Source organism: Eupeodes corollae, chromosome 1 (assembly GCF_945859685.1).
Source record: "Eupeodes corollae chromosome 1, idEupCoro1.1, whole genome shotgun sequence".
Taxonomy (NCBI): Eukaryota; Metazoa; Arthropoda; class Insecta; order Diptera; family Syrphidae; genus Eupeodes; species Eupeodes corollae.
Window position 1 is genome coordinate 116,524,676 of NC_079147.1, and position 12,998 is coordinate 116,537,673.

Consider the following 12,998-nt stretch of genomic DNA (forward strand, 5'->3'; position numbering starts at 1 on the left):
CTCATTTACGAAAAAATCAAGAAATAATTGGTGCAAAGATCATTTTTTGGCAAGAATTGATAAGCAACATCATTCTTAATAAATGTGACAATTATTAAAAACTGATATCAACGGGTCTACTGGAAAAAAAGTTTAAAAGTTCAGCAATTTTTGGCGTTGCGTAAGATAAACGCGTTGCTTATGTATACTTTGCCACAACGCATGCGATGGATTGTATGGGTCGACCTCTTAAACTTTAGGGTAGATACTTTTCACAATATTCGGGATGAAAGTTTTAATTCTAAAGAGAATCATAGTATTTATTTTATCCGCACCGGAACCTGTTAAGATCCTATAATAATTGGGACCTTTTCAGTTGGTTTTTTTGCATTGCTAAACGGTTCTTTTAGTAGCTCATTTTCTGACTGGGTTTGTTTGAATCGAGAAAATAACGGATATGGTACCAGATGAGCATAGAGGCGTCAATTGTACAAAGATTTTATATTTATGAGGGTCGGGAGTGAGGAATCAGTCAAGAGTATTTTTTTGTGATCACCTTATCATTACGAGAGGATACAGGTGGACAATTCTTCAATTGAAATGAAACAAAGCAACAAACTCGCGAAAAGTCGGAACTCTGTCTAGATTTGGGGTTTGGTAGTTGAAGCTGTTGTAAATGATGTTCATATTAACATCAAGTTTCATCCACGTGTAGTCCAGGAAGAAATTGCGCAAGGACCGTGGTGTGTTTAAAACTGACATGCAACAGTATTTTTAATGCATACGGCGGACCATAGTGGAAAAAGAACAATGGTACCATGATAAGTTTATGAATAGAAATTTCAGGAGGATAAGCATCAAGGTTTACAGAATATACGGTATTGTATTGTAAAGAAAAAGATACTTGAGACCTAAATTTAACTATCGAGTTTAAAAGTCTATTACAGCTAACAGAGGATGAAGAGTTGCAGAACCATCACCCATATCAAAACCCTAAGATCAAAACGTTCACTCGTTGCTAGCCACCATGCACAAACAAAATGAAAATTGTATTCAATATATGCCAGGACAGTTAAGAGCACCGTGCTGTCTCCGTAGAAGAAAACAAATTGAGATGTTATCTAAGGACACCTAATTTGTTGTCCTGCACATTGGTCCTCACAAAAACACCACTGTTGTTATATAGTCAATCATGTGCTATGGTTAAAAAAATTCTTCGTTGAGTTGAAAGAGTCGCTTTGAAGCACATAGCTACTGGGGTTGATACAAGGGCAGCACTTCAAACTGTAGGTGTTTTTTATTTAGTTTTTTTTTTCACGAATCTTTATTCATTTAAAACTGCTAAGCTATATATGTATGTACGTGCACATAACAAAGTCAATCTAAGATCGAACAAAAATTGGATGAATTTGAGCACTTTTATTCGAAGAACCAAGGGAACAAATACCAACTAGGACCAAATTGTATTCAATTGAAAAGAAAAAAATCTTTTATTATTGTTCGCCATTGTTCAATGCAAACAACGAAAGCATGAGGTCCGAGAAGTCCAAAGGAATCGAGGAAAGATGAAAAACCGAACGAATGCTTTTGGTTACGTTATTGAAAGTATACCGTATAATTCCATACACTGTTCTGGTAAATCTTACACAAAAGCAAATCGATTAATAAAAGTAAAATGTTTTCAAGAAAAGTAAAAAGCACAACTTAGTCGCATGAATTTGTTCTCATACATATTTTTTTTTAAATCAAAGCTTGAATGCTTCACGTTCTTGAAGATTAAATAAAAGATTAATGTTAAAGGAACAATTTGGAGTAGATCCCTTTTCAGCTAGGTATACTTAATGTTCATTATAAATATCTAAATCTGCGCAACATATGCTTCTTAATGAGCGGCACTATACGGATTTCGAAACTATATATCAACTGATGATTTCATTGCTTATCTCACTCAACAGTGGAACAAATCCTTACATTATTCTGTAGAAAGTAAGATTATTGCAGTTGATTCAAAAGCCTTGGATAAACATTAACATACATATGTATCTCTGTGTTGTTGTGCAGCTTAGGCAACAAGTTCTTTTATCTAAAATGCATACATTTGTTATCAATGAATCTCTTCTTTGTTGGAAACTAAAAGTATTTGAGGGTTTCAGATTTAATAGCCACAAAATTATCTGTCGACTATCCCATGGCAACCTTTTGTCTACCACACTCTTTTACCAATGTTGCCTGACGTTCTTTTCCACATTGGACTTATGTCAAATGCCGAGCACTTCCCAACGTTTAGAGGTAATTTTTTTGGAATCGTAAACCAACTTACATATCTGTATGATATGGTCCCCGACACTAAAAAGGAGACTGCACCAACTACATATAGAGAAATCAGTCTACTAAAAACCGCTTACGAAATCTTCTCTGCCGTAATATGTGAACATCTAAAGCCCATCGCCAACTACTTGAAAGATCCTTATTAGTGTGGTTTTAGACCGGGAAAGGCTAAAGTCGATCAAATATTCACATTACGGCAAATCTTGGAAAAACCCAAGTTCATAAAATAGCCACCCACACTCTCTTCATCGATTTAAAGGCCGCATATGACAACATCTATAGGGACGAGGTGAACAAAGCCATGTCTAATTTAGGCATCGCTGCCAAATTCATTCGTTTGTGCAAGATGAACATAAAGAATTCGCACTACTCCTTAATGGTTGGAAACAACTAAACATAACCTTTTGATGACAAAAAAGGCTTTAGACAAGGTGATGCGCCGCCATTCGATTTCTTTAAAATTTTCCTTGAAAGAATAGTGCAGGGCTTCCACGTCAACAGTATATGGATTCGAATCAGTCGTATTAAAAATATTTTGCATATGATAAATAAGTTTGTTTTCAATACATCCTTTTTTATCATACAGATTTTTAGATTTTTGTAAAAAAATTACTTTACGTTAACAACAATGAATTTTTGTATAGAATGAAGTTTTGAAGTCTATAAATAAATAAATTGGGTGGCTCAATAGTCCGTTGAGAACCAGTGCCTTGCCTAGTGACTTACAACTCTCAACTATTCCTGTGTGCTAGTAATGTTGTCAGAAATGGAGGGGACCTACTGTTTGAAGCCGAATCCGAACGGCTAATTTGAGAAAGCACTTTTCATGACAAGAATTATTCTTGGAGAATTTGTCAATTCCACTACCATAATTATTTCGTGGGAAATAAGAGTTGAACATCAAGGTTTACCAAATTTGTGCAGTGTTTTTTAGCAGATTTTTATTTTTTAAGAAAAAAAAACTTTCTAAAGTATTTTTCAAACAATTCCACCAGTCAAAAGCAATTTTTGTCGAAAGCCAATATCTTTAATTCTTGCTAAGATATTCTAATCGAAAACTAATTTTTACTAATTTTGTAGGTTTATTATTTATTACAATTATTTGGGAAGCAATATTATTATCTGTTCGCAAAAATTTAAGCTTGTCTCAAATTTATTTTATTTTTTGTACACACGCACACACAGACATCTCTCTAAAAATATTTGATTTAGATTCTAGGTACTTGGAGACATCGAAAAATGTCAAAATTTTAAATTCAACGGATACAGTAACTTTTTTTAGACCTATTAAGTTTTGAGTGAAGATACAAAAAAACTATATCCATCCAATTAGGAAAGAAATCGAATCTAAACATTCTTGTTCGAATTTCTCTATTTATGTGTAAATCATTATTTTTCTCAACCGATTTTAAATGTTGAGTTTTGAAATGAACATTATTTTGGAATATATTCTTAAAATAACAAAACTGTTAAAAAAGTAGATTTTTTGCATTGGATTGAAGTTTAAAAACCGTCTTGTGGCCATTTTTTATAATCAGTGTAACAAACTCAGCAAAATTTGATAAGTCTCCGCCGGCGTATATTTGAGTGTCACACAGTGTTATTAAAAGCTTTGCTAGGAATAGATTTACTTCAATAGTTAATTTTCGTATTCACGCTAAACACCGTGCGTGTTACTTTCATGTCAATCGATAAAAGATTCCAGTTCTTTTATTTCTAACAAATTAAACATGTTTTTATAGGATTCTGTACACAAAGACGTCATTTTGATAATCTTATTCGAGAACACTCATAAACAGAAACTTATTTAAAAAGACATTGCTATGAGAAGTTGTGTATGTATAGGGAGAAGTTTTCCTAGCATTATCATCCCATAATACACCCACATATCCGTATATACTCGTAAATTTGATTGCCATTTTAGTTGTGTGTTTATATCACGGTTTTCTTATCTTAACTCGCAACAATTTCCATATTTCCATTCATTGCTGGGTAGCATGTTAGCGGGCAATTATATAAACTAAATTCCCAAATGTTCGTTAGTGGCGTTAGAGCTCCAAATGTTCAAACCGAAGGCAATTATTGCTGTTACTTGAACAGGTGGAGGTCTACGAGTCAGCTACATAGGTTTTACTTTTTCGCTTGTTTACTTCAGCCCATAGTCAAGCCAACCGCTCGCCATTTGATTGCCTTCCCAATTAAGTTTTAGCTATTTAATTATTCTAATTTACTTTGTTATCCCTGCGCCGCCGTGGGTTTATGTACAATGGCGTCGCGTCGGGACTGGGGAAACAAACCATCTTAACTAAATGAAAATTTCCAAACATGAATTTTGTCGGGCATTGCCACACCTTTTGACGTTGATGTTGATGTCCTGCTAACTGAGTTTGTCATTCACACGAAGTTGTTGCTGTTTTTCATTTTAAGTGGTTTAAATGAAAAGCGACAACGGAGTGCCCAATGCGGTATTTGAGGCTATATCTAGGCGAATTTTTATAATGGATGTGTGATATGGAGATACTGAGCGTTCAACCCTCACACTCACAAACTCGTTTAAAGGTAGATGTTCTGAATTTAACTTATGCATCGATTACTCAAAAGAGATAATAGCGACGAACTCGGTAATTTGTTTTAGCTTTTCTTATTTATATGGGTAATGTTAAATTTTGAATTTGATTAACTATGATTATTTCCACAGTGTTCTAGGAAAACGGGGTTGAAATGGAAAATTGGTTTTCGTGTTAGTGTGAAGTTGTTTTTTTTAAAGTGGAAATGAAACACAATCCATTGAATGTCCTTGACAATGTTTCTGGGAGTGGATGAAGTTAATGGGTTTATTAGGCTTAGGGACTAGACTAGCTTTGGATAAAATAAAATTAATTGTGTTGAGCTAATTGAGGTAAAAGGTTCGTTAAGTTGGAAATTTATGTTAAACAGAAGTTCAAAGTAATATTTGCTTTAAAATAAAACGAAGTCACGCTTAGATAATGTTTAAAAATAGAAAACCCATCAAAGTACGATGTAAGCAAATTGTATTTTTATAGTAAGTCAAAATTGTGTTTTTCATTGTTAATCAAACCTTTTTTTATTTTCAAAAATTATAAACTATACACAAATAACCATGACAAGCTACTTTCAGGATCAAACTACACAGAGAAATAATGAAACTTTATGAGGTAAGTACACATGTATACTATAGAGGAATTGAGTATTCAAACCAGATGTTAAAAGCCATTTATATGTCAGGAAGTCACACGTTGAGTGTAGATGGGTAAAACGATCCGTGTAATATAACTTTTTTCGTCAAGCAGTTCTACGCAAAAATGTTTTTATATGTTATATTATGATAACTTCCCTTTTCTGCCCGTCTGTCAATTTGTCAAAAAGTTAAACAAAATATTCAAAACACCATTTTGCGTGAGATAGCTGTCAATTGAATTTTTCTAAAAAATTAACTATTAGATAACAAAAATATTTTGCATAGCATGAAATAAGTTTTTTCTTTTAGTTTACGAGAGTTTTAGTTGAAAATCAATTTAAGTAAAATTGTTTAAAAGTTTTTATTTCTTAAACAAATAAATATAGAATGGATTTTTCTAAGAGCATTTTTATTTTTTGTAGATTTAAATGTTTATGAAAAAAACAATTGAATGTCTTAAAATATTGAAATATTTTTTATAAGATATAATAAGTTTCCAGCCAATGCCTTTAATTTAACGTACCAAAGTACGAACGTTCGTACACACGCACACAAAAGCAACTCTCTTAAAACATTTGATTTAGATTTTATGGACCTTGAAACGTATCAAATTTCCAACAGCTTGAGAAACAAAGTATAATTGTAAAGTACACGAGGCCACGGAAGATACATAATGTCTTCAATGTCGTTGTTTTTTTTCGGGAATTAGAATTCTAAAATCTAAGTGTTAAGCGCAAGAGAATAAAGTTCTGTTAGGTATTCTTTTAAATGGCCCGTATTTAGTCTATTTTCTTCGGCAATCTTTGTTTTTAGATACTAGCTGGAACAAACAAACCAACCTAGCCCAACGCAATTTGATGGCAAGATTTTGTTCTACAAAATTAACACTCACTTTCACTTTGAAAAATTCAACTGAAGTACTGACTGCACGAAACGTAGTCACCCGATTCCAAATCAATACAATTGTTTTTTGATATTTTTAATTTTCAATACAAAATTAATTCCGTTAAAAATGTCTTCAAATGTGCAATTTGTAGTTACCAAAATTTTACCGGAACCTTCAGATATCTCTTTCATACAATTTTTTTTATTAGAATCGCAGAAGGACATAAGCCTAAGCAACACGTCAAAAGTTTCCCAAAATATTTTTGTAACATAGCATTTTAAGTGGGTGTTTTGATTCACTTTAGTCAAAACATATGATACATGATTTCAAGATATTTTCTCATAAGCAACCTTATAAAACACAAACCAAAGAAATGAAACTATCCTTTAAAAACGTGGCGCAACAGACTTTGAGGACTAGGTCCTAGAGAATTACAACTCCCAAACATTCCTGTGTTCGAGTAATGTTTTCAGGGATGGTGAGCGCTACAGTTTTAAGCCGAATCGTAAAGGCTAATTTGAGCAAGCACTTTTTATGAGAAGTCAGTGTTACATACTCACCCTGTAATCGTTGAGTAACATTGCTACCAACAATCACAATAGAAATGACGGTGGATTTTCATTTGTCATTTAGATACACGAGGTGTGCACGTTTTGGCATTTATTCGCGCTTAACCTTTCTTACAACTAACTACTAAATAATCTGAATTGTATTAATTGTAACTTAAAACCTAAATATATATGTGAACTCAATTATATTGTATAAACTACCTAATCTGTTTAATTACATACAAGTACACAATAGGCAGTTACCAAGAAAAAAAACTTTAGATCTGGCATGACAGTTCAACGCATTAAACACCACGCCATTTTTAAAAAGTAAAATATTATAGAAATCACACACAGAAGACATATAAGCCGCGTTTTATTATCACCATGATCTGGTCCGGATCAGATCATGATAATAAAACAGCATTGGACCATCATATTTTTTATTATTTAATGTTTAGTAGCAGTGACAAATTCGTTCTTTCAAAACTGACATTTCAAAACAAAGCAAATAAAAACAATCAAAACTCATAAATTTGGTTTTGGTTTCTTTGGCTTCTTCTGCACTCCAGATTCTACTTGGCCAAAAAATAAAATAAAATTTGATGAATGCAATACGAAAAAAGTATGTATATTTAATTTACAAATTACGTACAATTTATTTGTGTTTTCCATTTTGTGCGATTGCAGATTTGGGAATTGTTTGACGTTTAAAGCAGAGTTGCTCAAAGAACATTTTATTTCATGAATATTTTTTTGTTGCTCTTATTAGGGAAAAATGATATACATTAATTGGTCTAAATATACATTTTTGCACTTATTCATTTTAAGTTCACTAATTTATGTTTTATTTTGTCAAAGGTTTTTGTTTTGTATGAAGACGTATTATATGAAATAAGGATTAAGAATGAAAAGTGTTCGAAAATAATTTTGAGTTCAAAAAGTTTATGTCAAATAACTCAATTCAAAAAATGGACGATAAAGGCAAAAAAGAGAGTTTTTAAACTTAAATTAAAGATGACTGTGTTAACATTACAACTGACAATTATTTTAAAGATGACGGTGTTTAGAATACAACTAATGAAATGTGTCTGGTGGAGGTTTTTATTAGAATGTGAGAATTAGAGAATAGTTGATCACTTTGCTTAAATAGAAGACAATTTACTCAGGGTATTTTTTAATTTTACAAAAATAATTTGTAAAATTATAGCATTTCTTATACAGTTCTATTATTTTGTTCTGTATTTGTAGGGGTGTTAATTTAAGATCTAGTTTTTTTATTTGATAAATACATAAATAAATAAGTAGCCTAATAGCTCGTAGAGAACAAGGGCCTATTGGCTTAAAACTCTTTCTGAGTGCGAGACAGTTCTTATACAGAATCCGAACGGCTTATTTTAGAACAACAATTACCTTTGAGGATTTGTCAATTCCTCACAAGAGTCCATACCACTGATCGCATTTACATGTGAACAGATACATTTGTATAAGACTGGGGGATATTTTTTCCCTTAACCAAAGAAATCACATCTTTGTTACGTAAATAAAATGGTGTAAAAATTTCTTCAATATGGTTAGCCCCTGAATAACGATGAAGTCAATCTCTTGGCAGGGTATTATTATTTCACGATTACTGTTTCTTCACAAGTCCGCCAAAGTTGACAAAACTAATTTAAAAATTCAAATTTGCTCAGGCCACCCCCTTCTGGCTACAAAACAAAACTTACATCCAACATTTTGCATCCTGGATGTACATATATACATTTTTACAGAACATTTCCACTCACCACCATGGATCCAACACACACGCACGAAAATAGGAAAGAAAATCAAGTAGCAGAAGTAGAAAGAATCCATTTGAGTGCACAAATTTCCCCCTTTGTTTTTTTTTTTTGTTGTTTTACTTTTCTTTTCTGGCTAAGAAACTCAATTTTCCATTGGGTTACCACCAATGAGTTTTTACCGTGGGTGGTTGGGGTCGGAAAACGTAGCGCCCATACATATACAGTCGTACACCAATCGCATCATAAAACCCACACATAATATATTCATTATATTCGCTTAACCGACTAAAATGTGAGATTAGGAGGTTGAGGTCTGAAGAGCAAAGGCAGAGTTCACAAGGGTGAATGGAACAAAAGAAAATAATTTTCTTATTTTGTTTCTGAAGTAAAATTACTTGTCGCTCGGGGATAGGTATATGAGATGTGAAAGCGCAAAGCGGAATAAGATTCAAACATCGTTCCAAACTCGTCCTTCAACCCCCAATTTATGATGGTTTACAAATTTTGCTCTGCCCGCCATTTTTCCATTTTTCCATTTCCATCACCCAAAACCAAGAAGTTGTGCTATTTCTGTGTAAGAAATATGGAATTCTCTCGCAGTTTGCGTACTTTAGTTACTTTTGTTATACAGGAAGCAAAAATAGCAGGATTCGTCAAAAGGAGACGGTGAAAGACGAAATTCTAAGAATTGTGTTGTCACGAAAAATATGAAAATTAGCCCCCACTCCTACCGGTTGTCACAAAGAGAAGGCTATGAATGGCGATGACAACTTGTGTAACGACTTTTTCTATGTGCAAAGAGAAGAGACATACTTTAGAGTAGAATATGTTTCTAGGACTGATAAAAGACATCCCTAGGCAAATAATTCTACATTAGATATTTACATATGTTGTATATAAAAGTAATGGTAAGTTGGTACAAATAATATACAGAAAAGACGATGAAGCAGTTATCTTAAGATAGATTGAAGAAGAATCAGTAGTTTGACTAAGGTAGCATCTATGTACTGTACATACTCAAAACTAAGGAATGATGATTGCGTTCCAAAAAGTAGAAAATTAATCTTTATCTTATTATTGAATTCTTTTTTTAAAATTTTGTTTTAAACAAAATTTTAAAAATAGTTAAAAATAGTTAAATGTTGGATCGAAGAAGTTTTTTGGCAAGATTTAAGAAGATCTATGAATCAAATTACAAAATTTTTCAATACAATACAATACATGCAGTTTTACTTAAATACATACATTTTAAAACAAAGAGTTATGCAGTTATTTGAACTTGAATAACTGCTTATCTCAGTCAGCAAACTGTTGAAAAAAAAATATTATGTATAACATTACTTAAATAAGCTCGTAAAGGAGAACAAAATAAGGAACCGTTAACTTTCGAAAGAGGACCTTTCTGACACAGGTTTGGTACTGACAAAGCACCAAAATGTGCAGGCCATATTCAATCCTTTCCTGTCTGTCGTTGTCTATTGGCGGCTTTCAGAAAATAATGACAATTATAGGGGACTCACTCAACACAAAGCTTGCGAAGGCGACCATCAACTTATGCACAAAGGGTGCTGTCTAATAGTTAAATGCCAAAGTAAATTTTTTTTTAAACAAAATACATTACTCTCGATGAAAGTCTTGCAGTTTGAAGATCGCTGCAGTGTTTAAGAGGATGGACTTAAGCTGTATAGTATAGGCGTCTCCCGCCTGCTCTAGCTAGATGTCTTAAATTTCGAATGGCAAATTTGTTGAGGTCGCGGTCTTCCTGTACTGAGCCGTTCCTAGGGATTGGATTTGGGATTGGGGATTGGATAATAATACCGATCTACAATAAGAAGTATACAGTGTAACTTAACATAAGCCTTTAATTAAGGGAAAATAACACTGTTGATCTTCTGAATGAAATACTAAACGAATTGTTTAGGAATATCTTATAACTGAAAGGCATAGGTGCTTACGTCCAGTGAGATCTGGCAAAACAGTAGGTTGCTATTTATTGATGAATGCTCGAAATAAATACATTTGCTCTTTCTCAAGCTCTTAAAAAGTCTTATATCGAGGAACTAAGAAGATCGTATCTATACAAAAATTGAATTTTAAATTATTGAAGCAAAAGTACACAATTTAAAAGACTTCTGGAATTTCTCCAAATAAAGAACTAGATCGAATTCTTAAATTGGTACAAATGTATCCGCAAATCAATTGTCATACCTACTGTTCAATAAGTAAAATTTGTTAAAAAAAATGTCCTTTAAAAAACCAATAAATGGAAAAGTTCCAGATGACGACGGAATTCGGTATAAACATTTTAAAAAAGCTGTACCAACTTTTATTAATAAGCAGAAAATCATTATTTTCCCTATTCATGAGAAAGGCGATCCAAACAATTTGCAAGTTATCCTGAAAAATCATTTATGAACGTTATAGACAAAATATTTTGCGGTGTTCTAATGAAAAGATTACAAAAGTGGGTTTATGAGAACAGTAAATTAACAGACTTACAAGCGAGATAAATAAAAAACTACAGTACTGTGGACTAGATATTTGCTTTTACGTCGATTTCGAAAGTGTTTTCTAATCTCCTTTAAGCCAGCGTTCGACCTTGTTTATCTCACTTATTTATGAAATCTCCCAAACCGGAAACTGTACTAAATTTGTAAATGTTAGCAAAATATGTATGCTGGTACGGAAACAGCGGTCGGAGACAGATTTTTTACTCTTACAATTATTGGATATCAATGCTAGTGTTAAACAATAATATCTTTCTAAGTGCTTTTTTGTTTGCATTTTCTATTATCGATATTTAAGTAGGATCTCTAACTGAATAATCAATGTTCTTGATCATGAAGAATATTTTTGTATTCTTTCAGTTACCAGTAAATGTACAGCTCATGATAAACCGGTTGGTATACATGGAGATTTCTATAAATTCCGAAAATTACAAAATCATTTTATATAAAAAATCTTACGGTGTATTTAGAGACAGTTCATTCTGTTAAGGTCACCGTCTTAAAATTCCTAAAGATTATAATTAAGTAGGAGTGAAGCTTAACCCATAGATGAATTTCTAAAGTCATCATATTGAAAAGGCGATACTTGTGGAAAAGCTATTTACTTAATTTAAACATCCTGCCCTTTCAACGGAAGTTTCAAGCAATTCTGTAACCTCTGCAACGTTCGAGTTTTCGGGAAAAACAGCTTGGGAAAATAGAGTTATTAAATGGTTTAAATTGGAAATTGATGTTTTAAAAACTAAATTTTAAATAAAGAAACCATTAAAAACTGAATTCTTGATTCTGATTGCCATTACACTAAAACTTGTTAAACTTATATAAAAACTGTATTGAAATTATGGTAAATAAAATAAATTAGTTCCTTACTACAGTGATTTAAAAAAAAAAGTGAACAATTTGGTTAAACCCATACATCTCACGGGAGATTTACGCTACCAACTTCAACTAAATTGTGACACGTAAGCGAATTAGTATAAACTCGCATGAAATTGATGTTTTTTTTTTTTAATTCAAACAAATTGAAACACAATTATATTTATCACCTCGGAAATTTACCAACAAAAAAATACCTACATTATTCCAAAATAACTTTATACCTAAAAGAATGACGTTTTGGCATAGGGTACAATTTTGGGAACAATTCAATATACAGACTTACATTTTTTTTTAAGGCACAAAAATATTGTTGTTAATATCGTGTAATATTTAAAGAAAGTGGCTCAAGACTTTCGAACAACCTGTTGTTGCGAGCTTCAAAATGTATTAAAAAACAAGAATCCGAACATGTCTAGCCATATGAATGAAGCAAATTGCTAAAAGTTGCAGTAGCTATAGCAATAGTAAGTGGACTTTAGCAACTCAGCAAAATGTTTATTTATAGAAAGATTTTAAAATCGTTTCTTACAACCATCTTAGTCCTGCCAAAAATACCGCCATATTAATTTGAATATCGAATTTATCTCCACTAAATTTACATTTTTGATTGCAAACTCTTTTAATTTCTTTAAATAAAAATATTGACTTGTTACAATAAACACCATTTGAAAAATTTAGCGCTCTCCAATGGGAAGTCCTGTAAAAGTAAATAAGTAAGTAGAAAACCTAGGTAGTAGCAATCTAAATACCAACCTTTCAGAAACAAATAAAGTCTCTCATCTGCTTATCTTTAAATTCATAATTACCATCTTACAATTAATTAATTTATTTATTTATCTATTTATAATCTCTTTTATTTTTTGAATAGAACCATTTAAATACATCATA